The 24,025-nt window shown below is 51.3% G+C and overlaps 1 long non-coding RNA gene across 1 annotated transcript; it reads right to left on the reverse strand.

Annotated features, from left to right (window-relative positions):
• Positions 1-4,001: 4,001 nt before the first annotated feature.
• LOC102550394 (uncharacterized) lies at positions 4,002-23,817 on the reverse strand. The gene is made up of 5 exons (NR_110728.2): positions 23,227-23,817; positions 20,125-22,344; positions 16,283-16,385; positions 12,461-12,560; positions 4,002-4,172 (listed from the first exon to the last, which is right to left on the reverse strand). It is a non-coding gene; the product is annotated as an uncharacterized LOC102550394 (long non-coding RNA).
• Between the last annotated feature and the right edge of the window lie 208 nt (positions 23,818-24,025).

A 24,025-nucleotide genomic window follows, 5' to 3' on the forward strand; every position in this document is an offset into this window, starting at 1 on the left:
CCTCCTGAGCCTTATACCCTGTCCTAGATTCTCCCAATCCCAGTGTCTGTTGCTATCATAAGCACACTCCTAGTATCTCGCTGGCCTGGTGCCCAGATTCCTCCTCATCTACCCTTCCTTGGATGCCTTCTTTGAACTGCACTCATAATCCTCAGACTCCAAACATCTAGGTTAACCACCTCTCCTGAACCCAGCCTCCATTCCTCCCCAGAGCCTTCTGCCCTCCCCAGTAAACTTGTATCATGTCCTCACTCTATCCACATGAGCTTCTTCACCTCTCTCCAACTTTCCTTCTTCCCTCAGGACTCACTGTGAGGCTGAGCCTCCTGCCTTACTCTGAGACCATCTACAGTCTGAGGCCTGCATCATACCCTGAGGCTCATGCTTGCTCTCCTTAGTCAACTTCCGGTATACTTCACAGGCTCTTCTACTACCAGAATCCCCTGGCCTCTGCCAGAAACTGCCTTTCCACAGGAACCTGTTACTTACGTCTGCTGCTTGCCCCCAACACAAGGCTCCCCACTCCTATCCTTCCAGGGCTCCTACACCCAAGCTGGGTGCCGCCCTCTGACACTCCTGCATCCACCCTCATCTTTCTGCCCTCCTCCTCAGCCTACTGTCCTGTTTCACTTCCTGTTCACCTATGGCTTTCTGGGCCGTCACTAATCCTTCTGCCCTCTTCTAAAATTCCCTCACTTTTTGGAACCTGCAGCTTTCATCACAGCCGTCTCTAACTTCCTATTCTAGATCCTGTGGTCCTCTACAGTCTTCGACCATTCACTAGCCTCCTAATTTCCACTCGAACTTCCTGGTCTCCACCTCAGAGCTCTCTGCCTTTCCCAGAGCCTCCAGTCCTTGCCAGCCTCTAGCTCTCCTCCCCTTACATCATGAATCCCTGATCGTCCTGAGGGCCTATCTAGCCATCAGTGGCCTGTTCGCTTTCTCCTCCAGCCTCTAGCCACATGCCTGATCATCACAACAGATTCTGCCCTCCAACTGAGCTCTTCGTCCAAATTCATATTCATTTGCTCTTATTTCTGAGACTCCTTGCCCCTCTCCAGTCTCTTCTATTTTCCCTCTCAGACTGCTCTCATAAGCTGTGCCACTTCGTAAGCACTTTGCATTCCTTGGGTTTATTTTCTCCCACAGCTTCTAAAGTTCCCTCCAACTTCCCCGGTAAGCCTCTTCCCTACTCTTCTCTAGCCCCTAGTGTCCCAAGTACAAGTGAGCTTCCTTGAGAACTTCATGTTCTAACCAAGACGACAGTAAACAAGACTCTTCCCAAGCTTCCTACCCAAAGTTCCCACCTTGTATCATGGGTCAGGCTCCTACAGACTCCTGAACCTCATGTAATCAGCGTCCTCTTAGAAAACCATCAACCATTCTGGCAACTGCTTCTATTTTCCAACATTCCCTGATCTCCTGTCCTTCCTCCTCCGCCTGCTATCACTCTTTATCCTGTCACATTCTCCAGACTTCTGTCCTCCCTGGCCTCCCACCATTCCAGAGCCTGCTGTCTTCTTCACCAAACCCTTTCCTACACTTTTTCCCTTCTGCATGTTCCAAGCTTCCCTTGTGAGGTCTGTTTCCTCTTCAAGGTACAGATCTCCCCCAACAGGTTCTTACTCATCAGCTCATTACCTCATTCACACCTTTCCTCTGTTTATTATACTCCCTATTCTACCTGAACTTTCACCCTATTTGAAAGGTCTGTGTGAACATTCTGACTTTGCGTGCTCCTAAGGGAGGCCAGAAGAAGGCAGAGAGTCTGCTTCCCAGGACTTTGGTTGGAAAGGGCTTGGAATCGACCCTGGGTTCTCTAGAGGAACAGACAATTGTTCTAACAGCTGAGGCATTTCTCTGTCCCCAGACTGTTCCTGTCCAGCTGAAGTTTTGGCATCACACTGCAGCTCCCACCTTTCACAAGTTTTCTGTCCTTCCATTTGTCTTCAACTCACCCATTCCTCATTTCCTAGCCTCCCTTGACCCTCTGGTCTCCCACCACACCTTCCCAACATCCTCTTGAATAAATCGACAATCTCCTTGACTTTCACTATGGTTCTTCCTGACCTACCCACAGTCCTCTGTCTTAGTACTCTGTCTTTTTTTTTTTTTCAGTCCTACCATCCATCAAAGCCGAAGCCACCTCCCATTTTTCTGAGCCTACTGGCTTCTGTCTGGCTTTCTGGAGCTCAAGTCAAGTCAAATATCTCACCACCACCACCTCCACCACCGCCACCACCATCTCTATCACCCCCTACCTGTAGTTATGATGTCCTGATGCATCCCTAATCCTGCTTTCCACTAGACTATGTAAATACTTGAGAACTTCACTAGCTACCCTCTTTCTGAACTTGATCGTCCTCTCTGCAGTTGCTCTGTCTTCCTGATAAACTGCCAAACATGAGGCTCTCCTCTACAGCACTGTAGCCTTCTCTACCACAGCCTCTCCTCCTTCCTAGCCTCTGCCCTTTCCCTGCCATCAGTGTTCCTAGTCTCTCATGTGTCCTTATCCCCATCTTTTGTTGCCATGTGTGTCAACAACAGCAATCTTCATGCCTTCAGAGTGCCTTGAAATTTCACCCAGGCTTTCAAGTTTCTGGGACCATCCTGCTCTTCCATAGACCCCCAAGCTGTCAAACACTCATCCTCCACTCCAGGACCTGAACTCAGCCTGTGATCCTTTTAGGCTCCTACCATGCCCTCTAAATCCTGACTAACTCTGTTCTTCTAGACATACTCTAGGCAACGTCTTCCTAAGCAGACATTGTCATTCTCAAAATGACTCCCTTCCTTTGTGGTCTTTTCACAGGAACCTTCTGTGTCTGCCAGTCCCCCCCTCCAACACAAGGCTCCCTACTCCTATCCTTCCAGGGCTCCTACAGCCAGGTGTGTGCCGCCTTCTGACACTCCTGCATCCACCCTCATCTTTCTGCCCTCCTCCTTGGCCTACTGTCCTCTTTCACTTCCTGTTCACCTATGGTTCTTCACAACAACAACCCTCATACCTAGATTTAAACTTGCTTCTGACCTAAGAGTCCCTTTCTTCCTCTTCAGCCACTTATTCGCTTGCTCCGGGACCTTCTATATTTCAAAACAGGAGTTGGCCTTCACCCAGTTACCTACATTGTCCTAAGTCAATCTCTCGCCATTTTCCTTCTGCCTGCTTAGTCTCAAATGGACCTTCCCTGGCTGATACCTAGATTCCTAAGCATTCTGAGATTACCTCTAGAACACAGTGTCCCAATCTCTCGTAGAAATTTTCCTTCCCTTATCCCACCCTGCTCATATGCCCTAAACAAATTATCCCATCTTTAGCATTCTGAGCCCACACCCAGCATTTCTAGCCTTCCAGACCTCTGTGATTACTTCTGAACTCCTGCTTCTCCCGTGACTTCTGCTTGGTTGCCGTCCCTCCTGCATTCTTAGTTTCTTGCAATTCCTTTGTGTCTTCTCCCTTGTCACACTCCTTTAGCCTGTCCTCTGCTTTCCCGGAGTCTCATTCTCCTCCTTTGTAGAATTCTTCACTTACATCCTCCTGCCTTCCAAGAACACTGCACCCTCAGACCCAATCTTCCACACTCCTGAGATCCTTCCCAGTCTACTCACTTCCTAATGTCCCTGAGGAGCTACTGGGGCCTATCACCTTTACCCTAACCTTCTGCCTTGTCGTCCCCCAGAGCTTCTGGACTCGACTATGGGAACGTTATCCTTCTCTACAGATGTCTTTTCCCACAGAAGAGCCTCAAATCCATGCTTTGAGCCTAGAGCCCTCCTCCACAGGCACCTGCCTTCCATCACAGTCTAAGATCATTACTCAACATTGAATCCTACATGGCCCTTGACTTCCTCCCTTCTCTCCAAGTCTTCTACCCACTAGATATTCCTCTATCCTCTATTTAGAATCCCACTCTCACCAGAACCTTCTTTCCATACTCAGTTCTCCAACCGTCACATGTGTAGACACTCTTCTGAAAGTATTAAAAAATAATTTCCCTCTCTTAAGCATCATTGCATAGTTTTGTGAACAGCTGTTTGGCCTGTGCGAGTGTTTGAAGCAGCAGCTGCATGTCTGGTCCCAGAATAGGGCAGAAGGTTGCCATGGGTGCTCTGGAACTGGAGTTGCAGACCATTGTGCATCCCACGTGGGTACTTGGCATCAAGCTTTGGACCTGTGGAAGAGCAGACAGATGTTCTAAGCGCTGAGACAGATGCCTAGCTGCAATCTCCCAGGCTACCAGCCCTTGAGTCCCTATTCTCCAGCCCATCTTCCTATAAGCCTTTCGCTCCCTTACACCTGTCTTCTCCACTGTCCACCCTGATCCCCCATCATCCTGCCAAACCCGAGCATCCTATCACTCCCTCATCTTTCTGTCTTTATCCCCCTTCCCACATTGTCATTAGCTCTCCTGCAAATATTCCTGTCCTCCTGCACAGCTTTGCCCCTTCCTGTCACCTTACCATATACACCAATCACTTCCCCTCCTGCAGAGAGCATACCAGGCCTCCTGGCCACCCCCAGTTTTGACTGTCCCTGCACACTGGAACTCTTGTCTGTACCCCTCATTTTCAACACTCTTACCTAACCCAGGATAGTGCTTACATCCCCTGGTTCATGGTTCTCTCTGTAGCATACATCTTGCCTTCCGCCCAGACACTTTGCCTTTTTCCCAGACTCCTACCTCCCTGCCTCATCTTGTCCAACAATGGAACTCCCTTGGTTTTTGTCTCTTTCATTCCCTTGACTTCCCCTCTTCCAAAGCCCTGTTCTCCTGCTGCCTTGCAAAGCATGTGGCCCTGTGTCCTATACTTTGTCCCCCTCTAAGCCTCCTCCGATCTCACAACCTTCTCTTCTTAATGGCCCCTGACCACTTTTTTGTCCTTTGCCAACTGATGTCCTTTCTTGCTTTCTGCCCTACTTTCTAAAGCCTCCACTGAATTTCTGAACATTTTTTTTTCTAGTTTCTAAAACCTCAAGAATTGCTTCTGAAGCTCCCACAAGGACTTCTAGACTTCTCACCTACCTAAACCTCCTCCACTCTCCTAACATGGTTCTCCTAGATGCAGCATTTCCAGGACTCTGCCATCACTTCCAACCTCCCCGCCATGACAACCACCCACCCTGTCCATCCTGCATTCCCCTCTGTTTCCTACTTTCCCATCTGCCTCCTAATGTGTTCCCCTGTTCCATTCCATATTGTCCTATTCTCTCTTCTAACCAAAGATCCTCTCCATCCTTCTTCTTCCTCAGAGCCTTCTACTCTTAGGAGCATCCATCCCTCATATCTAGTCTGGAACGCTCCTGACATCCCCCAAGGACCTCCTACTCTCACCCCAAGACTCCTGTCTTTCTGCCTAGACTTTGTGTCCCTCTACAGCTTCTGGATGTACCAATAGGCATCTTGCCCTCCTCCAGATACCTTGCCCATCCCTGAGCATCTAGCTCATGCTCTGATCCTGAAACCCTCGGACTTATGCTTTGTCTGTCTGTTTTCTTCTTGGCTAACCCGGCCTAGTTTCTCCTCTCCCTGGTTAGTAAACCTCTCTGTAGTATGCATCTTGCCTTTTCTAACAGCCCCCTACAACACTCAAAGTCACTTGGTCTTAGTATCCCCATTCCCGTCATCTCCCTCTCTACTGCAATCCTATCCCCTCTCTTCCAAAGCATGAACCACTTTCTCTAAGACTCTGCAAGCAGAATACCTATGGCTTCCTACTTCCATGTCTTCTCCCAGGCCTCTGCACTACTCTCTGACCTTCTAGTCCCTGAAGCTTCTCAGGTCTCCCTAGATACCCTGCCTTAAAGCCCAATCTTTTGTCCTCCTTGTACACATCCTGCCCCTCTCAGTAGGTCCATGCCCTTGAACAGTCTTCTAAGATACAATACAGCTTCCACACTACAGACAATATCTTGTGCTTCCCACAGCCTCTTAAACCTGAAGACATCCATCCTACCACACCAGTGTATGGAGACATACACTGACCCTCGCCATGACTCTCCCTCACTAGTTCCTGAGTTCCTCTGTTCTCCCAGGCATACTCATATCCTCCCGTCCTCAATAGTTTAGCTATCCTCCAAGACTTCTGCCCTCCTTTCTCGTCTCCCTATCCAGCTCTGCTTGATATCAATTTCTGCTTTACCTCAGCCGTCAACCCATGACTCTGGAGACTCCCACTCTTACCCCCAGCTATTTGCTCACTTGCCCCCGAGCCTCTAGTGTTCCATGCAGATGTTGGCCTTTAAGTCAGATACTCTGTCACTAGTCAACTGATCTCTTCCTTTCTGCCCTGAATCTGTTAAGGCTCCACCCAATTCCACAGGCTTGGAACTGAGACACCCTGGGGCTACTTCTAGAACCCAGAGTCCTAATCTCCCGCAGAACTTCCTGCCCTCCTCACAGCCTTCTCAACTGTCCAAGATTCCTACCTCTGTTCTTACAGCCGGTTTTTTTTCCAGTCTTCTGGACATCTGTCACCACTCCCAATCTCCTACATACACCACGGCATCTAGTTGAATCCTACTGAATCCCCCTTAGTTTCTTTTGATGCCTCTGTGTCTCCAGCCCTCCTCCCCATGTCTTCCTAATGTGTTCCCTAGGATTCTGCCCCCCCCCATCAAGTATTATCCATCTACCTTCCTAGGGCCTCATACCCTCCTCGAGAGCATGAGGTCCTCATGCCCTGCAACTGTTCTGATCTTTCCCAGTCTCCTCACCTCCTCATGTCTCAGAACTTCCTGGAGCCTCCCCAACTTCTTACCTTCACCCCAAGCCTCTAGTCCTCTTTCATTGACTTTTCCCCTCTCCGTAGCTTCTGAACCTACCAATGGGAATCTTAACCTCCTCCAGCCTCCTGTGCTGACACCCCGAGCCTCTAATTCAGCCTCTAACAATGTAATTTTGCTTCCCAGGCAATTCTCCTCTTCCCTAGTCTGCCCCATTACCTCCACATTGCATCTTAAGGCTTCCCTTGACCTCTTCCCCTCTCTCCTAGACTCCTACCTTCCCCAGATGACCCTTGAACCCCTATTTAGAATACCACTCTCACCAGAGCCTCTCTGCAGTACTCAGTTCTCCAAATACCATACACACAATCTATATTCCTCTCTATTAGTAAAAACAACCCACTCTTAAAAATCATTACACTTCTCTGTGAGTGGCTCTTTAGGCCTATGTGTATATTCAAAGCACCAAGTGGACTCCTGGTCAGAAGAAAGCATCAGACCCATTGGGACTGTACTTGTCAACTGTTGTGAGATGATGTGTATGCTTCAATTCAAGTTTTCAGCCTGTGGAGAGGGGCAGGCAGTTGACCCGAGTGCTGAGACAGATGTCCAGCCCCACACTATCTCGTTCTAGCTGAACTTGTGGCCCTGTATTAAAACCCATTTTCCTCCAGCATGCTCCCACTTTTCAGTGACCTTTCTGACTCCTTCAATCCAGTCTTCTTTTCCACAGTTGACCCAGATTCCTCCATCTTCCTGCCAACTCCTGGCACCTCCTGCCTACACTCTTCTCTCCTTATCTCCCACAGTGCCTCCTGCTCACCTCCACATACACCTGCTCTCCTTCCTTAGGTTCCACTCTGTCCCCCTGCCATACCACCATACCTCAGAGCCACTTCCCACCCTGCAGAGAGCCTCTTGGCCTCTGATCTGGCTCCCTGCCTCCTGAGCACTTCTGAGCCCCTTACTACCCCAAGCACCCATGCTTTTCCCAAGCCTCCAACCCAGGCCTTGACACTGAAATCCTGACTTACACAATACTAACATGTCTTGAGAGATACCCGCCCTCTTCTGTAGCCTAGTCTTCTTTCCCTTACATAGTACCCTAAGCTGCCCTTGATTTCCTGCCCTCGTTACCAGCTTGCTCCCTTCCTCTATCCCCTAATTAGTACCTCCACTATGTCCTCCTTTATGTCCTAATTAGTACCCCACCCACACCAGCTCCTTCTCCTGAACTCTGTGCTTCAATCGTGACTGGAGTAAATTGACTTCTTCCCTGTGGTTAAAAATCCCCCGTGCTCAGAATTTTACAAAATATTTTCCTGTGAATGGATGTTTTGCCTGCATGTGTTCTAAACACCAAATGCCTCTACGCTCTCAGGGGAGGCCAGGAGATGACACTGGATCCCTGGGACTGGCGTCACAGATGGTTGTGAGCCTCCCTGTGGGTCCTTTGAATAAAACCAGTTTCCTGAGAGTAGAAAGTTGTCATACCTTGTCTCCAGCCCGAAACTCCCCCAGTTGATCTGAACGTTTGGCCCTATTCTGCAGTTTTTCCTGTAGCTGGATTCCACCTTTTCATGAGATTTCTGCCCTCTCACCTTCCCTGGGTGAGCTCCTCAGCCTGCCAACCAGGGCCTTCTTATAAAACCTCATTCTCCTGCCCACATCCACACCCTTCTTCCTACAGCGTCTTGTGCTCACCTCCTCATCCTTCTATCCTCATCCTTCCTTACTATCCTTCTTTCTGACTTTCCCACTATGCCATCATCCATCTGAGCCTTCTCCCATCCTTCAGAATGCCCTGTCATCTTCCCAGGCTTCAACTCTCCCCCAGCTGCCACCCTTTCCTCCTCTCCATGCCAGCCTGGCATTAATGTCTCGACTTCCGTATCTTCCCAGGAGAACCCAATCCTGCCTTTTCCTTCTGACTCCTCACCTCCTGCTATAACACCTGACCCTCCTTGTCCTTGTGTCTTGTCCACTTGCTATTCTGCCCTTAGCCTTCTCTTCTCCTCCCTGGCCGCGCTGCCATCTTCTCTGCCTTTCTTCCCTCCTAGGCTTTTAATGTCTCCCTGAACTTCCTACCTTACTCAGCAGTCTTGGATCCTCCCCATGAAAAGAGTTCTGCCCTTCTTAGCAGCACTGTACCCTCAGCAAGCCTCTGACTCTCTGCCCGTGTTTCCACTCTGCCACGAACTCCCTCCCCTCTCCTGCAGCCACCAATGCCTCCAGTCTCTCCAATCCAATGTGAGGACCTACCCTCACTTTGGCTATCCTGTCATATTCCAGTTCACTACCGTTTCTCTCAGCATGCTGACCTCTGGCCTCACAGGCTCACCATGAGTGTCCTGTTCATCTGAGCAGAAACATCCCAGAATGCTCAGACTTTTGTCCTGTGCAGCTTCCCTACCTAGCCCAGATACCTAGTCATCTGCCCTTCAGTCCCCTTCCCAGCAGCCCTGCTTCCTGCTTCCTCCACAGCCATTTCTACTCTTGCCCGTCATCAGCCTGCTCAAAGCTCATGCTAGGGTTTGCCTTTTCACCAGCTAGTTATGTGTGCAGTCACCTGACCTCCAGTCTCGTGTTTTGCCTCCCTCTTCCAACTCTCCACTGGATCCTCCAGACTCCACACTTGGATTCCTATACAACTCGGGACCACACCCAATGTCCTGCTCTTCCCAAACCTTCCTGGTCTTCTTCTCATCATTGCCACTTGTCCCATCCCCTACTGTTCCCTTATCATCCTGCTCCCAGCACCAGCATTTCCAATCCTCCAGACTTCTGCCATCACCTCCAGCCTCTTGCCCTTCCCCATGACAGATGTTCAACTTCTGTCCCTCCTCTATTCCTTCCCCCTCATCCTCTTGCTCTGCTACTGTGTCTCAGGCCCTCTTTTCCTTCATCGTCCTCAGCCTTCTGCTTTTCATATTCTCATTTGACACTTCTTTTGCCCCCTGACATCATCCTCCTCCCACCCTCCCTCAGCCTTCTAGTCTTCTCCAGGTCATACAGCTCCCATCACTAACCTCCTGAGAGCTTCCCTGTGTATTTGATCCTCTAATGCTGAACCTTGAAACTTGGGGCCACTTGGAACCCTCCCTGGGATCTTCCTGTCATCTTCTTTCCAGACTTTGTACCTTTCCCAAGCCTCAGAACCTACCAGTGTGTCTTCCCCTCCTCCCTCGACACATTGTTCCCTGAGCCTCCAACCCACACTGAAGTCCTCCTCAGCAGGACCCTTCCACTCTCCCTAATCTGGGCTTCTCCTATAGCATTTTAAGCTATCCTTGGCTTCCTGATTAAGGCCTCTGCCATCTCACAGCCTCGCATTCCTTTTTTATTGTTCTGCCCCGGACCAGACCACCCCTCCAGCACTGAGTGTTACAACTCTCACTGCAGAAAAAGGACACCTTTCCTATTATTAAAAAAGACTGCCTATTCTTTAAAAATATTAAACTGTTCTGTGACTAGCTCTTCAAGTGCCCGTGTTGTAAGTACCCGGTGCACTGCTGGTCTCAGGAGAGGCTAGAAGAGAACACTGGATCCCCTGGGACTGGAGGCTCCAATGCACTTGAGACTCCATGTAGGAGCACTGAACCTTGGACTTCTGGAAGAGTAGACAGCTGTCCTGACTTCAAAGCCACGTTTCCAGCATGAGACTGTCCTCGTCTGTCTGACCTTTGGGCCCTTTTATGCAACCTTCTTTCCTCCAGGTGGCTTCCAACTTTCTAGGAGGCTTCTACTGATGTCTTGGTTCTTTTATCCTCTCATGTTCCCCAACGTTGTCCTCAGCCTCTTGCCAAGCACCAGACCTTCTATCGTGTTGTCTATCACCCTGTTTGTATCCTCACCCTTCTTTCCTTCTGCAGTGACTCATGCTCACCTCCACGTCCTCCTGTTCTCCTTTCTAGCCTCCTTTCTGTCTCTTCTGCTGTGCCACCATCCACCCAAGCCACTCTCTTCCCACTGGCCTCTTCCCTAGCTTCCTGTTCTTCTCTCCCAGTTCCACTTCTGCCCCTGGCTGGGACTGTCCCCTACAGCACTCATCCCCGTCCTTCTTGTCTAGCCCCCTCTGCTGGAAACCTTCTTGGGTCATTTCTAGACAAAAGGTAATTCACCCTACCACATCCGATCCTAGATTCCCCTAAGACTCCTTACATCCATGTAAAACACCTGAGCTCCCCTGGTACTCAGTATTTCTCTCTCCACCCTGATTCCCCTGTAAGCAGCTGCCCCATGGCTCTGCTGTCCTGCCTTCCTCTCCAGCATTCTGCCCACCCCTAGCCATCTACTTTTCATTAGCCTCCTCTTCTTTTCCCTGACCCTTGCCTTCCTTCTCTCCACGCCTTCCAGTGTCTCAGTTTCCAGTCTTCCTCTCCAGTCTTCTGTACTACAAGTGACTGCCATGTTCTCCTCAGTGGCATTGTCCCCTCAGACAACCCCCGACTTTCTCTCGGGATTCTACACTTCCACAAGATCTCCCCACATCCTCACAGCTTCTATAGCCCCTACCCTCCTCCTCTCCAGTCTGGAAATCTGCACTCACAGCAGGCCATACTGTCGCCATCTTAGTGTACTCTGATCTCTCTCTAAATCCTGACTTCTGTCCTCTTAGGCACACCCTGAGCCTCTTGTCCTGAGTAGTCTTGCCATCCTCCCCAGATGTTGGCCTTCCTTTAGGCCCCTCTACACAGAGCCGAATCCTGCACTTCTGGCTCCCCTCAGCCTCTGACCAACGAGACCTGTGACCTTAACCTTCCACCCCAGCCATTTGCTCTTGTACTACTGAACCCCTACCATTTCAACCCAGGTGTTAGTCTTTACCCAGACTACTGTAGCCACCTGACCTACCTTCTTCCTTCCTGCCCTCTGCCTCCCAAGCCTAAACTGGATCCCCAGGCTGATACCCAGAAGCCTAGACACCCTGGGGCTGCTTCTGGAACCCAGTCTCCTACTCTTCCCTTGAACCTCTTCCCGTCCTCACAGCGTTCTTAACTGCCCTAGATTCCTATCCTTTTACCAGCATCCCAATCTTCCAGAATCATGTCATCACTTCCAACCTCCTGATCCTACAAATGACACAGATCACGCAGTGTCCTCGTAATCCCCCCCCTTTGGTTTCTTGCAATTCACATATCTCCTGTCCTCCTCCCCATCCACCTACTAACATGTCCCCCAGGCTTCTGTTTCTCCCTCTTCTGATTCTTCTTTTATCACCAACCTTCTGGCTTCCCTTAGCCTCATACCCTCCCCAGGAACATTCACTCATCCCCAGCTTGCAAAGTCCCTGATAACCACTCCAGTCCACTTACTTCCCCTTGACCCTTGGGACCTTTTGGAGTCTGCTATTCCCCCTCCCGCCCTGGATTTCCCTGCCCTTCTGCCCACACTTGCTTGCATCTTGCCTTCCTCGTATCTTTGCCCAAACCCAAGCGTCCAATTCATGCTCTGTCACACCTCCATAGGCAACTTCTCTCCTGTCCCCTCTAGGCTTCTTAGGTTCCCATAGCATCCCAAGCTGCTCATGACTCCCCCTCTCCCCTTCCCTAATTCCTCCTCTAGCTGCCATTCAAAATACGGCCATGCAAAACTCCTCAGTCCAGTACTCTGTGTTCCAAGCTTCCTAGGCATGAACTAAACTCTCCTTTATTAGTAAAATCTCCTCATTCTTCAAAATCATTTCTTTCAATAGCCACTTTGCCTGTATGCATGATCTTAGCAGAGAGTACACACATGGTCACAGGATAGTGTAGAAGACATTACTGGTTGCTCTGGGACTGAAGTTTCACAGTGTTCTGAGCCCCATGTGGATCCTTTGAATGAAACTTCAGGTCTGTGGAAGAGCAGAGGGGTCCTGAGTGCTGAGCCAGATGTCCACTCCCAGATCCTACTCTTTTGTCTGGAACTGAGGCCTTATTCTTAAGCTGACGTGTCCACAACAGGCTCCCTTTTTCCATGAACCTCTACCTTCTCTGCTACGTGTCTTTTCTCTGTACTCTTCACCTTGATTCACTCAGCCTCCAGGCTAATCCTTCTCCCTGTCATTGCTTCCTGCTTACTTGCACACAATCCAGTTCTCCTACCTACGCCCCAGTTTCCTGACATCTTCCCATCTATGTGAGCCTCCCATTCCCCTGCAGAGAACTTCCTGGTCTCTTCCCAGGTTTCCTGCCCCTAGCAGCTTTTGATACTTTTTCTAGATTCGTACCCTCTGCAGCATGCCTCCTGGGTATCCTTTTCATAAGCCCAGCCTAGCGCGTAATCTTCATGCTTCATGATCGCCTCTGAAACATGAAGCATGCTTTCCCCTAAGACCCCAAACTTACATGTAGAACATCAACCTCACTGGACTGACACATTCCCATCTCCTTGAGCCTCTTCTTTGCTACAGTCCTGTCCTCCTGATACTGTGAGACACCTCTAAACATAGCCTTCTCTTCTCTTCCTTGATCTTTGTGTACTCCCCTGTCCTGACCACCTACGCTTCTCACCTCCTGTCTGATTTTCCAGTCTTTTGTATTCTCTGTGCTAAGGTCACCTAAGGAGGAAAGGAAGTAGAATTGAAGGCCTGGGTGTGTCCGTCCTTTCTTGCCTATGACTCCTTACAGGGAAGGGCTTTGTTTCCAACCTGTTTTCCCTGGTGGCTGTAGGAGGGCTGGTAGAGGGGTTTCTCCCATGGAGTTCCTAGAGGTAAGGGAAGTTCCCCTTGCTTCTCCTCTTGGGGCTTTGCACTATAGGGCTGTGCCTGGCAGAGAGTGTGAGCTACTGTCTAGCTCAGGGGTGGGTGAAAAGCTGGCCATACCCCACATGTCTACACCAGGCTGTCACCCTTTCTCTTCTAGGGGTGGTAATAAGCACTACAGAAGGCAGCCCTGCCTGGGGTCAAGAAGGTACAAACGCTTCTGGGAGAAGCAGGGTAGGGCAAATGACTCTCCTCTAGTCCATACAGAAGCCAGATGATGAGGCAGTGAGGCAGTGAGGCTCAGCAGAGTTCCTGTTGACAGGGTGTCCAGCCTGTTAGTGTCTATGAGTACTCAATGGCACTGTGGTCCCTCCACCAAAGTCTGATCTTCCTTACAGACTGCTCAGTACCTTGAATCTGATCTCCCACTCCAGGGACCTACGCTCAGCCTAGCCATCCCCTTTTCCTGCTAGCCCCCTCCCCTTCCTATCAAAATACTGTCTTCCTCCAGACTCCAAGGCATTCCCTGAACCTCCTGTTCTCATGAGACATCATGCTATAATCCTCAGCCTTCTCCACTCCTAGAACTCTGCCTCACCATCATCTCTGAGCCTCGACTCTGGAGACCAATCCCCCCTTCCCTACTATTTGCTCTGTTACCCCTGAGGCTCCGACACTTAAAACCAAATGTTGCCCATTACGCAGCCAGCTACCAAGTCCTTAGGGAAATAACCACCTCTTGACATTTCTAGCCTCCACTGCTGAGGCATCACTGGAGTTTCCTGACCTGGGGAACCAGGATTCCTATATACCCTGTGACTGATTCTGGTGTCCTAGTCTCCACAAGAACTTCATTTTTCTCCCACTTTTCCCACTTGTCCAAGACCCTTTCTTGAGAATCCTACCCCATGATAGAAGATTTCCAATCTTCCAGACCTCTGCCATCACTTCTAACCTCCCGCCCCTCACCATGACATCTGGCCACCGTGTCCCTTCCTGCATTTTGCCTTCATTTCTTACAATCCCTGTCTCCTGCCCTCCTGATTATCCCATTAACACTCCTCAACATTCTACTCTTCCCTATTCCCACTCCTCTCTAGTCTACCCCATATCCTTAACATCTTTCTGTCTTCCTGGATGCTCCGAAGAAACTCAGGACTTTTCAACTCTTCTGCCTGGCCTATAACTCTAGTATCTTTCCTAGACTACTCAGCAGATTGTGTCCCTTGGGACCTCTTGGAAGCTGCTACCCTCAACCAGAGTCTCCTATCCTCCTGCTCAGATTTTGTCCCTCTGCTGCTGCTGCTGCTGCTAATGATAATGATGATGATGATAATAGTAGTAGTAGTAGTAGTAGTAGTAGTAGTAGTAGTAGTAGTAGTAGTAGTTAGTATTATTATTATCATCATTACTATTATTTTCTGGCTATCCTAGAACTCTCTCTGTAGATTAGGTTGTCCTCAAACTCAGAGATCCACCTGCCTCTGCCTTCCATTTGCTGGGATTAAATACATACATCAACAAGCTTGCCTTCTTCCACTGCGTCTTGTCACCTTGGCACACCCTGAGCCTCCTGCCCTCTTATGAAGTCTCCCCATCCTCCCAGACTTCTCCAGCTCTTTCCAGTCTCCCTACATGGCCATGACACTTAGATCTCTCCCTTACCTCAATCTCTGATCCACACTTCCTGAGACTTCTGCATTCATCCCCAGCCATTGCCCCCTCTCCCCAAGTTCCTGACATCTCAGCACAGGCATTAGCCTTTACCCAGTCACTTACACTATCCTATACCCTTCTGACAAACTACTTTCTGTTCTCCATTTTCTAAGTTTCAACTGGACCCTCCTGGTCTGGTACTCAGAGTCTTAGGAACCCTGGGACAGCTTCTGGTCCTCCGTGTCCTGCTCTGCCTGGGAATACACTTCCCTCCTATCAAACATATCAGCTGCAGAAGACTCCTACCCCTATCCACAGGGCTGGCACTTCCAATCTTCTAGACATTGACCATCTTTTTCCTACCTCTGGCCTCTACCCATGGCATGAGCTCACCTCCTGCACTCCCTCTTAGTTTCCAGCAACCCCACTGTGTGCCCTGCTCTCCTCTCCATGCTCCTACTGACCTCCTCTCCAGGCTTGTTCTCTTATGCTCCTCCCCTTCTCTTTTAAGACTCTAACCCCATTACCCTTCTGTAGTCCCAGAGCCTCACACTCTCAAGAGCTGCTGACCCCATTCTCAGACTCCATCCCTGGTGACACTCTCCACACCCAGTTCTGTCTCTGGGGACCGCCTGGAACTTGATACCCTCACCCTGAGCCTCCTTAATGTCCTATCCAGACTTGGTGTCCCTCCACAGCCGTTAAGACATCCCCTTAAGCCTGCTTTCCCCCAGACTCCTCCATTTCCAGAGCTCACTAGTCCAACACATAAGACAGTTCACCTCTTCCCTGGTCTTCTCTAGTCTGGTACTCTCCTATTTTCCTTACAAAGGACCTCCTGCTGAGTCTCCTGACATCTCCTGTTGTCTCTTCTCACTAGTATTCTGTCACCTCCAACACCATGTCCTCAGGTCCATCTTCTGTCTGTCCCCATCCTTCTAACTCTGCTAAGCTACCTGTACTGCTCACCCCTCCAGCGTCTGGCTTCTTCCATGCACGTCTGCCCTGTCCCTGAGCTCCCTGATCTCTTCCCCAACCCTTAGCCTTTACCCTGCTCACCACTATCCCCTTTTGTGTGTTCCTTCTCCCCTCTTCTTCACATGTCCTCTCTTGTGCCCTTCTCCAGTGACCCCCCCAGCCCCCAACACCCTCACCATCCCCCAGCCCTCTTCAGTATACTGTAGTGCTCTGTAACCTCCTATAGCCTCCACACTCACCCGCAGGCTCCATTTTGTTTGGTCACCTCGGATCTGTCCTTCTAGAGAGACGTCTTGGAGTCTTCCTAAGACCCTTTTGTGGGCCTTTGGCCTCCTCTTCATCCTGCAATGTTTGCCCCAAGTTTTCTGCCCTGTTCCCTCACCTTCCCATCCTACTTCCTACTTCCTCCCTTTACACTGAGTCTCCGACCCCTTCCTCAGTCTCCTACAACCCTTGAGTCCTCATTCTCAGGCATTCTGTCCCCTAGCCCCACCCCAAACACCCTTCTTTCACCAGAGTCCTGTCACTCCCCATTCTCCCTGAAGCTCTTGCCCCACACACCAGCCTCCTGTCCCCTGCCCAGTTCCTAGTGCCCCTTGAGTCCTCTCTCATTTCCTAGTGTCCCCCAGTTCTCCCATAGCTTCCTGCTCCTCCCCTGACTTTCTACCCCCATCCTGCGTACCTTCCTCCTCAGATTCTCACCCTCTCTTGTCCCTTTTCACCTCAGACTCTTCTCACTCCCATTTGTTCCCTGTAGCTGTATACTTCATCCCAGCCCTTTCGTTAGCCTCCCCTTTTGCCCTGCAACTCGTGCTCCTAGATACCCCCACAGCTTCTGGTCTGTCTCCTCCTCGACCCCTTCCTTCTACTACCAGCTTCATGCCTCCCCTGAGAAGCCTGCTCTGCTCCTCACTGTCCTCACCCTCTAAACCTGTCCTTGCATCCCTCTTTCCTCCTCCAGGTCCTTCTCCTCAGTTCCATCCAATGCTGTCTTCTACACAGCCCTCTCAAGCCCGCCCTCTGTTTTTCTTCCATTTCCATGAGCATCTTGTAATCCTCCTCATCCCTGGACGCTCCTTTAGTCTCCTGCCACACCATATGCCTTAGACTCCGTGCTCATCTCCAGCTTCTTCCTCAGCCTGCTGGTACACATGTCTTCCAGATCAGCCCTCAACCTTCTTTCCTTTCTGTGCTTTGAACCCTGCTCCTCAGCCCCTGCCTTCCTCCCACCATCCTATCCTCTGCCAACCTTCTTACCCTGCTCAGCATGGGGCCTGTCTCCCCAAACTCTTACTCTCTTCTGTTACATATCTCCTCAGATAGACTCCCTCCTAAAGTCTTTCCATTCTAGCCCACTACCTTACTCTTGAGCTATCTGCCTACTCCAACATCTAACTTTACTGACTTGCTTGCCCATCTCCCTGATCTCTACCCTGCTCTTCCAGCTTTGGTCCTGAACAGCCTATTGCCCCCTGCCCGAGTCTCCAACTATCCTACCTAGGCCCTGCTCCATTCTACCTATGGTTTGTGTCTGTCCAGAACCTCCTAAGCCCTCCTAGGCCTCCTCACCAGCCTTTAGCTGCATCCTTCTAGGTCTGAGTGTTTCTCTAGCCTCCTCCTGAGTCCTGAGTTTCCTGCCACCCGGCCCATCCTCTAGGAGCCCTCCTCCCCTCTACACCTTAGCCTCCTGCCCTCCCCTCGGCAGCTTGCTTTCCTCTGGCCTTCTGACACCCCTCAATGTTCCACTCCAGCCTTCTACCTGCTTCCAGAATCCTAGAATTTCCTCACACACACCCCCATCCTTATTCATCTGGTACCTAGCTCCCAATGTCACTACCATGTCTTGAGCACCTGGCCTTTGTCATCAGCTTCCTAGCCTACAAGTGCACATCTGAGCTCCTTTAGTGTCTTACCCTCCTCTCAAGGCTCCGTGCTGTTGTCCTCCCAGAATGTCTGCCCTCCCTGAAGTCTCCTCTCCTCCATCCTCTTTCCTTTCTCTGGATGCAAACCACCCTGTCCTCCTCTGTTGCCACCCATCTTGTTCCCCAGCGTTCTGCTTCCCACCCCCAGATTTCTTGACTCCTCAAGCCTTCCTTCCCCTAATCTTCCCCTAACCTCCCATCTTCCTTTAGCCATCTATTTTCTTTCTGCCTTCCTCCTGAGGAGCCTGCTGCCCTCCCCTCTGCCTTCTAAGTCAAACAGACCCTCCTTCGGCTTTGATGGCCTCTGGCCATAGTCCACCTTTCTATTCTGTCCCTGCCCCCTCTCCAGCCTTCTGCTCCCTTGAGGCTCCTCCCCTTACCCCTGCCCTTCCTCAGACTCAGATCCCACTCCTGCAGGACTCCCTAGCCTCAGGCTCACTGCCTCAGCCTTCTGCCCTTCCCCCCATGGCTCCTGCTCTCCTCAGTGTACTTATACCCTCCCACAGTGCCATTACTTTCCCAGAACCTCCTTCCCTCCTCACCCTCCATTTGCCCTTCTCCTGCTGTCCTCAGGATCCAAATAACTCATCTGCTCAGTCGTCTTCCTCTCCTACAGAACCTCCTTCCTCTCACATCCTTCTGGTGTTTTGCCCTCCTCACGTATGTGCCCTTCTCCTCAGCCTTCCATTCTCCCAGGCCTTTGGTCACCTCTCCTCTGACACCTCTCCACAGATGCTTCCCTGTTTCCTGTTGTCTCTTTAGCCCTCCTCAGTTTCATGCCTCTTTCCTCTGTCCTCCAGCCCTATTACTCAAACCCCAACTCAGTCCTCCATGACACTCTGCCTGTCTCTTCAGCCCACTGCCCTCACAAGCCTCAGGCCATTCCCCTTCCAGATCAGCTCCAGTGTTATGACTCCAGCCCTTGGGCCTCCAGCCCTTGGGCCTCTTTTAGCTTCTCCCTTCCTCAGTGTCTCCCACTCTCCTGAGGCCTGTTGTTTACCTCCCAAACCTGCACCCTCTCCCAGTCCCCGAACCTCCTGCCTTCCTTCCAGCTTACCTTTTTCAGTGTTCTGTCTTCCCTCCCAGAATACCACATCCCCAGGACAGCATGGCTCTCAGTCCTAGCTTTCTGCTCTCCCTAGGGTAGTACCCCCTGGCTCTGCCAGCCTCCTCCCAGCCCTTAGAGCTTTCCACAAGACCCATGAGCTCATGCTCTGTGAGAGGATTCATACTCTCTTCTGATCCTCTGTCCTGGCTGAGGTTCTATACTTCTCAGCATCCTGCCCTTGTCCTGGGCCTCATTAACCTTCTTCTGGGATGATGGGCCTCCTCTAAACCTGTCCTCCTCCAGCTACTCCCTCTCATCCCAGACTTCCCGCTGAGTCTACGGCCTGCCTCTCTAGCCTCCCACCCCACTCTATGATCCTTCTGCCTGCTTCACAGTATAACCTTTCCTCAAGGCTCCCGCCTTTTTCGGGGCTTTCAGCACCCAATATCCTCCACTTATCCTCTCATCCTACCATGCCTGCAGCCTGCTGCCTCCCTCCCCAGAACCTGAGATTTCCCTTGAGCTTCTGGCCTTCTTTCTTCAGCCTTCCTCTGCAGCCTTTACTCGCCCACCGCACCCCAGTATCCTATTGTATTCCAAGAAGCTCTTGGGCATCTCTTCAGGTTTATGTCTTTTTCCTGAGATAGCTATCTCCCATGGGGTCTACAGTTACCCTGAGCCTCCTGCTCCTCATGATTCTACCCTCCTAGAAACATCTCCTGACTCCCTTCTGTCTCCCACAATGCATTTGTGCATCATCCCTTCCTGGATGGCTTCCTGCACTTCTGACAAGTTTTTGCTCCCTTCCTTCCCAGTCTGCTGCCTTACTACTTCCAGTTTCCCTGCTGAGAGGACTCTTTACAGCCTTCCTGTCTGACTTCCTCTGGGCTCCTCCCCACTGAGCCTCCTGTCCTTTTACTAAGCCACACCTCAGCTCAGCCCTAGAGTTCCTGACCTTTTAGGTACTCCCCTAGAATGGGGCTCTGAGAAAACAGAGCTAAGGCAAGGAGAGGAAAGCAGGCTCCAGCTCCAGCCTCTGGTGGGTGCTTTATCTTCTCAGCCATGCCTAGCAAGCTGTCTGCCAAAAGGCACTGAGGGCTTTACCACTTACTACTGCAGAGAGGACTTGGCTGCACACAGTGGCCTGCAGACACTGGTTCCATTTCCCCTTACTCTTGAGGTTCAACTTGCATTCAACACCTTGACTCCAGTCCCTAGAATGAGAGAGACGACTTTGATTCAGTTTCTTTCTCTGAACCATGTTAATGCGACCAACTGGAGCCTTCTGGGCCTGGCTCCACTGTTGCCCATTTAGGGTGTGTGTGTGTGTGTGTGTGTGTGTGTGTGTGTGTGTGTGTGTGTATGTATGTATAGAGGGGAGATCAGAGGGTGGTCGTCCTGTCAAGGGTGATCTGGAAGGAGGTTCTGAAGGAGAGGAGGTTCTCTGCTCATCTCTGGATTGCCCTCTTGGCTTGGAGCTTGCTGTCCCATGTCCCACCCATTTCCCCACCCAGGATAAGGTATGGCACCCACCAGAAACAGGAGGCAGACAGGCAGTGTTTGGTGTACAGATGTTCTTTTACCTTTGGGAGATAACGTGACAATTTCGAAAACCCTATCTCTGACCGGACGGAGCTGGCCAGGCAGAGTCCAACACACATGGAAATGTAAGGTCATCCAGGCTAAGTCTCTGAATTTGAAGCTCCATTGCCTGCCATACAGCCTGCAAATACAGTGCACCATGACATCATACAGCCTGCAAATACAGGGCACCATGACATCATACAGCGAGGGCACCATGACATCATACAGCGAGGGCACCATGACATCATACAGCGAGGGCACCATGACATCATACAGCAAGGGCACCATGACATCATACAGCGAGGGCACCACGGAAGAACAAAAGTAGCCAAGGGGACGCCAAAGCAGAAGCTCACAGACTAATCAGGGCCAGAACGGGACATGAGCTCAAAGCTGAGTCCTAACTCTGCCTCTCTCCAGGATGACATCACTGGGCCCAAAGTCTAGCCTAATACCAGTGCTCTGATCTCACACCATAGCCGATGTCTGAGCATGGGCAGGGACGAGCTTCCCTGTAGTAGTGTGAGGTCTAAGAGGAAGGGGCCTCAGGCTTCACACTCATTTCTCCCAGTAGTCCATGATCCTTCCTGTAACTTGGAAAACAGGGGATTTCCAGGAGCTCCTTTCCCTACCCAACGACTCCACCCCATCACACACATTTACATATAGGCGCACACACATGCATTCAAACATACGTACATGGACTACTAGTGAAACTTGGGAGAAGGAAGCCATTAGTCCTGCCCTATGGTGAGCAGCAGAGGCCATGTGGCAGCCACCATTCAGTTTGTGCCCTTTGGGTGAGACAAACTGAGATCTTTATCTGACTCTGAGTGGGCAGTTGGGCCCCTCTGTCCCTGGGGCTGGCCGGCTGGCATGCTGGAAAGGAATGAATAGACCTTGAGATAACAGTACCAGAGAAGTTGGAGGAGTGTGGGATAAGTAACAAAAGTATCCCTTGGGCCATTCTTGGGCATTGAGAGATCACAACTTCTACCCTAGATAGGGCCTCCTGGACAGGCTGTCCTCTGCTTATCTGGATGAGATTTCCCATGTGACACCAGGGATGGGCCTGCGAGCTGGGAACAGAGAAACAGGGCCATACCATGGGTCTCAGCCACATCTCCTCAACCTTCCAGTGACATCATGACCCTATAAACCACAATGCCATCCTCACGGCTGTCCATACCACACAATAGCCCAGGAGCTCTTAGTCAAGCACCAGAGAAGTGGGGGGCTTGGTTCTGGAGGGGGCTGGACATTTTAGGAAATCCTTGAACCTTACCCTCTATTTATGAAATCAACTGTTCACCCGTCTTTCAGACCACTCCAAGGGAATGCAGACGTCCAGCTCCCCTATCTCATGGCCTCTCTTTCTCCCTAGGCCCCTTGGTAGCTCTCCACTCCCTCCCAACCCCAATGTCCTGCCAGGTTGTGGAGAAACTGTAGCAGGGATGGAGGAATGCCGGTCCAAGACAGGCTGGGCTCTCTCCTCTTCTCCTGTAACAGGTGGGAGAGCACATCTCCCTCACACTTACTGGGAGATATCAGTGTCCAAGGCTTTTCTGTGGAGGGACCAGGAGACCTGAGCCACCTCACTCCTCTGGGCTCACCAGAAAGGCCCCTCTCCTTCTAGGCAGGCTCTTCACTCAGCTGCTACCTGGGCTACTACAGCAACAGTGGCACCTCTAGGATCCGATTTGAAATGTTCAGAGACGGGGTGAGCCATCACCCAGAAGACCAATGTCTGAAAAAGAAAGAGAGACTTCAGAGTTGGCCTCCTGTGTGCTCCCCTTCTCTGTCCTATTCTGAGAGCAGCTGCCTGCTTCTGGGGTCCTTCACGTCTCCAGATCCTGTGGCACACAGTAGCCATGCAGGTCATGGTTGGTAGATGGGCTTGTGGGTCTCTCGGGTGTCCCTGCAGTACTTCAGGGAGCCTGGGTACACAGGGAAGATGGGAGAAGCAGCTTGTGGGGGAAGAGATGGCTAGAACCAACTATTTCCTGTTCTTCCCTGTCTGCAGATGCAGAGTCTCAGAAATGCCCTCAGACGGGGTTAGGAATAAGTGGCTGAGTCCAGTCCCCTGCACCATCCCCAACGGTGCTGGAGGCAATTTGGGAAGAACTGTGCACAGCTGCAGAGTATCCTTGGGCGTCCCCGCCAAGAAGGGGACAGGCCTGCGGATTGGTTCAAAAAGAACTGTTTATTTTAACTGCTCACCTGACTTAGATGGATAGATAAATCTTTGCTGTCTAGGGCATTCCTGGGAGCTCACTGGCCCAACCCTGTCCCTGTCAGGTTCAGGTGACATCTCATGAGTCCTCTGCACAAAAAGGGATTGGATGCCTGGAAGGTGGGTGGGAGGGGCTCCCTGTCTGTGTGCTGGTGACGCCCCTCAGCCCCTCAAGGAATCACACTACCTACCTTTTTAGCTGACCCTCCGAGATACCATGCTCTCTCTCACCCTATCAAGGAACCACACTACCAGGAATTGTGAAGAGCCTCGCCTACCTTTTTACTTTCCCAGCTTGGCTAGGTGGCAGATGTGCCGGCTCTATTCTTTATTCCCACAGACCAGATGCCATGACCTCATACCCATCTGCCCCCATCCCAACCTGTGGTCGCCTACCTTCAGGCACAGGGCCTGGTAAATCAAGTCCTGTGGTAGCATCCCTTCTTTGGGCCTCTCCCGCTTTCGGCCAATGGGGAGGCAACAGGTTTGCCAGACTCTGGCGATTCTCTGGATGCAGAGGAAAAGGACTGGGCTGTGAAGGTTTTTGCGGTGTGGGATGCGGTTCCTTAGGCCCTCAGCAGAGACCTAAAATGGAGGGGCCCCGGCCGTGCCGCCTGCGTCCCCCGCCGCAGTCTCGAGGCACCGTGTGGCCCCGCTGTCCTTACTGTGGCCGCCAGGACGGCGCGGAAGGCACGGGTGACCCTCTCCGCCGCGGCGGGGAGCGTTTGCTCACTCGATCCGCACCTGCAGGCGGACGTTGAGCATCACGGAGGCCACCATGTAGAAGTAGGGGAAGTTCACGCGCAGGCGCCAGGGCAGGTCTTAGAAGGTGAGCAGCGTGTGTGTGAGCCCCTTGCAGAAGGCGCTGTAGGAGCTGCGCGCAGTGTCTGGCTCGAAAAGGCCGCTGCTGCTGCCACAATTGAGAGAGCCGCAGTCCTGCCGACCTGCTGCAGAGCCAGCTCAGTCAGTCATAAAGCGCCAGTCTATGCTTCCAGAAGTTATGCCCTAAGGCTCCCGGGTCCCCGAAGTCTCCACTGCTCCACCCCCAATACCGCCCCCTCATTTGCTCCCCTCCCCTCAGCACCACAAGGAGACCGTGGCGCCAGATCTGCAACTGTTTGGCTCTGCCCTTTTGCTTCAGGCTTTGGGAAGAAAGAGATGGCAACCTCCATGCCCTGCTGAGTACTTGCAAACA

Source organism: Rattus norvegicus, chromosome X, assembly GCF_021556685.1.
Source record: "Rattus norvegicus strain SHRSP/BbbUtx chromosome X, alternate assembly SHRSP_T2T, whole genome shotgun sequence".
NCBI lineage: Eukaryota > Metazoa > Chordata > Mammalia > Rodentia > Muridae > Rattus > Rattus norvegicus.